The sequence below is a fragment of the Cibotium barometz genome, chromosome 19, assembly GCF_041138505.1.
Source record: "Cibotium barometz isolate CiBa-2024 chromosome 19, ASM4113850v1, whole genome shotgun sequence".
Taxonomy (NCBI): domain Eukaryota; kingdom Viridiplantae; phylum Streptophyta; class Polypodiopsida; order Cyatheales; family Cibotiaceae; genus Cibotium; species Cibotium barometz.
This window is the reverse complement of record NC_141064.1, coordinates 55,685,712-55,689,580: the sequence shown is the minus strand read 5'-3', so window position 1 is coordinate 55,689,580 and position 3,869 is coordinate 55,685,712.

The window sequence follows — 3,869 nt, the reverse complement described above, 5'->3', positions numbered from 1 at the left end:
GAAAAGTAGCTTCGCATTAGTCAAATGATGCGAGTATGTTTCAAAGGTAGCACTCAAATGAGGTACAAGGGTCTTGGTGCATAGATCAAATATGCCTCACTGGAGAGTCTCTTAGCATAGCCATCATTCACATGTGGCAGTCTTACCAAACAGCGAACGAGTAACCTTTTCGCGAGCTAGTTGAAAATTAGAGCGAAACTTGGCAACTAACCCCAAAAAATTGGAAGTAACTCGACAAACTTTTATAATAGAAAACAATGCAAAGTGAGCACAAGACATAAGCAATACATTAGAAGATCACGTCAATCACCATACAAAGTTGAAACACCACTCCAACTACAATTTTGTGACTGCACGGAACTTGACCCAATAATATCTGCATTAAACAAGACCAAAACAAAATCGCCAACCATGGCTCGCAAGCCAACACAAAAACCATGTGTCGCATTGTCCACTACACACACCAAAATAAATTAATTTGAGTCACACTCAACATCTATAAAAACACGACGAGCGTGATGTCGTTCTGCATGGTCCTTCTCAAAACGTGCGTCTCTAGCCATGGTTCTTGCCGTTGCTTCGGCATACTCTAGCAGAACACTTTGGATAGAAAATAAAGAATAAAAATTGTTTAGTTTTTGCAAATTCACATGTTTAAGTATATCTGTGTATTGTAGATCAAACTTGAATGTTCTAGTCTTAAAACATATGCACGAAGGTAACCAAAATAACAAACTTGGATCCTCAAGAATTAATGCAAAACACCGCTAAATCCATATCAAAATAGAGTGACAGTAGTCCCAAGCACATCAAAAACCAAACCCAAATAAATAGTCATCAATCAGCACTGAAATAAGGTCAAGATGCTCACTAATCATATGGATTCTGTCCCACATGCTCATCAATATCATCATCCCAATCATGTGAACTGCTAGCGTCCCCCTGGCCTCCTTGCCTCTTAGTAGGTAGAAGCAATGGCTATATGTATGAAGATAGAAGACCCTTGTCAGAGTCCATTGAAGCGCATAAACGACCTGACCTCAAACATGCCTTAAGCAAAGGAGCTGTGCCACAGCCCAACTCAAGGCAAACACCACCAGGACGACAAAACAACTCCAAATACCCAGTAATAAAAGTAACGTTGTGCTCCAAAACACCATGGATCTCCACACCCCCCCAAGATCCCTAGCACGAGACACATTTGGCAAATAATGGTATGCCACCGAATCCATAGGATGCATATGAAGCACCTCGAAAAGAGATGCACTCTCCAAGCAGTAAATCGCAACAAGAACCATACCTCGTCTATGAATTGCAAAGAGGATAGAAAAGGTATACTGCAACACGATGACAAACAATCTAATGAGGCAAAAAAATTGTATATACTGAACAAAATTTCCTAGAACCACCACTAAACACACTACCTCTGTCTAGAAACCCCAGTAGTCTCATAGTATCCATAGGGTGAGTGATTTATGACAATAACATGGCGCCAAATCTCCAAATCCAATACACGGCAATAACAATCAACCCAACCCACTGTCTCTCCTATAAAAACATAACTTAACTTTTATCAAACAAATTGCAAGACAAAATAAAAGGCTTGCAAGCTTCCAACACATGTGATCGAGGTTGTTTTGACATAAAGGCCCTCATCTTGAAAACAACCCAAAGAAAGATTTAAAGTCAAAAAACCTTTCCTTATTCATGCAATTGTCGAATAGGATAGTCAAAAAGTTAAAAACCATAACTTGACATAATGTAGTATCAACACAACAAAAAGAATATTCCAAGACCAATTCAAGAGAGGTTGAAAATGACTTACCATCATCGTGAGCATCCTCAAAATTCATGTCTATCTCATCATCCAATAAGTCCACCCTTGGTTGCTCTTCCACAACTTTGTCTTTGTCTTACACATGTAAAATAAAGCAACGAACAACTCAAGACAATGACCAATAGTTAGTAGATGCCTACATTGATAAAGAACTCGACTAACCTCTCCTTTGTGTAGGTATCTTTTTCTCCACCTCCTTTATCAACCACCTTCTCCACCTCGATAGGCTGCCCAAGCTTGAAATAACACCATATTGGGGAATATGGGAATTTCCCACAAGTTTGGGACATGTGGTCAAAACTTTGGATTTTCCATAACTTGAACACCATTAATCCAAAATGACTGGTTTATGGCTCTTTAGATCCCATTTTTCAAGCGCTTTCCAATGATAGGTCACATGATAGGGCTTTGAGAAACTTCCAAACATGTTATCCATGTCCCCCTTTTTTAGTATTCAAAAATGGGAATTGGGAGATTCCCAAATTCTCTAATATGGTGTTAAATGCAGATGGAGATCCTTCTCCTGCTCCAAAATATGATCCTTCTCCTGCTCCAAAACATGATCCTTCTCAAGGTCAATCCACTAAGGACACATCTCCATCTCCCACTTGGACAACTTATGCATACTTTGAGGGTACATACACAAAGCCTCATTATCCAGAGCCAACCATTTCTTTGCTCTCATAGGCATGACGCCAAATGACTTCTTTCTTTCAAACACACAAAATATATGAAAACAATGAAAAGCAACATATGATTGAGAATGGTTTTTTGAGTTAAATAGAATGTAGAATTTTCTTATGAACATTTCCAACACTACTCGCAAAAAACATCAACCTCTGGGTAGCCATCTTGACCATGTCAAACTTCTTTGTTGCCTTTTCAACGGTCTTTTTTTCCCTTGTTTCTTGGCCTATCTCGAGAGGAAACAATTGCTTCCTCTTCTCGATCTTTATCTCCTCGTAATAATTATAGAGCAAGCAATCATTGGGCACCACCATGCCATTAGGCTCATCCAGAAAATCTTTAAGAATTGCATTTGACCTTCGCAATATCTTTTCAAAAGTGACCTCTTTTTAAAGCTAGCTTCAAAGCAAATAGAAACCACATCACAAAGAAAAGTATGCATATGACATATTTGCATAAATTGCAAACAGTTATAGAAAACCATGACTTATTGTCTATAGATATGATCTCCGCACACAAGGTTAAACATATTTTTTATTCTCTTGTTTGTCTCCAATAAACTCCAACCAAAAAAATTTGGACTCTATTGGTACATCACACAATGCTAATAAATTCAGCTTCTCCAGTGTTGCAAAGCTATCCACATCCCACTTTAAGGACTACACTTTAGCCGGCCATGCATCACCATGCTTTGGATCAATAATGTTAAGGATCTACATAAATGGATATCATTCTCAACACACTATGTTCAAAATTAATATTGTCTTGAAACCCAATTAGAATCACACTATATCAATCTCAATAGAAATGCAATTCCATTGCAAAACACGCTATTTTTTTCACCTCATCTTCTCCCATGGTCAAGCACACTTGCTCAAGCTTTTTGCTCAAGGCTTGAGTAATTTGAACCTTCACATAACATCAAATCTCATCACATGACCATTTAAAGCAAAGCATGAGTATTAAACAAAGCTTAAGCTACCAAATACTCACATTATAAACAAGCTTGCCCAAGTATCTACAAGTAAGAGGGTACCAAGGCTTAGCTCCCTTTGTATTCTTCTTTCTAATCAAAGTTATTAGCTTTCTATATCTCTCTGGTAAAGCTTTCATATAATCATCATGATTGGCAGCCCTAATGTTGGCACAATTCACAATCTCGTCCTGCAAGGTTATGGTTACCAAAGCACGAGTATTCAAGCTTTAAAAAACGAAGACAATAATTTACAATTTACCCGAGAAAAACACTACATGATCAAGATCTCAAACATAAATCATAAGAAACTCACTAATTCGTCATTTGAAGGCTTGCGCAAAGAGAGCAATCTCACTCACACGTGTAGGA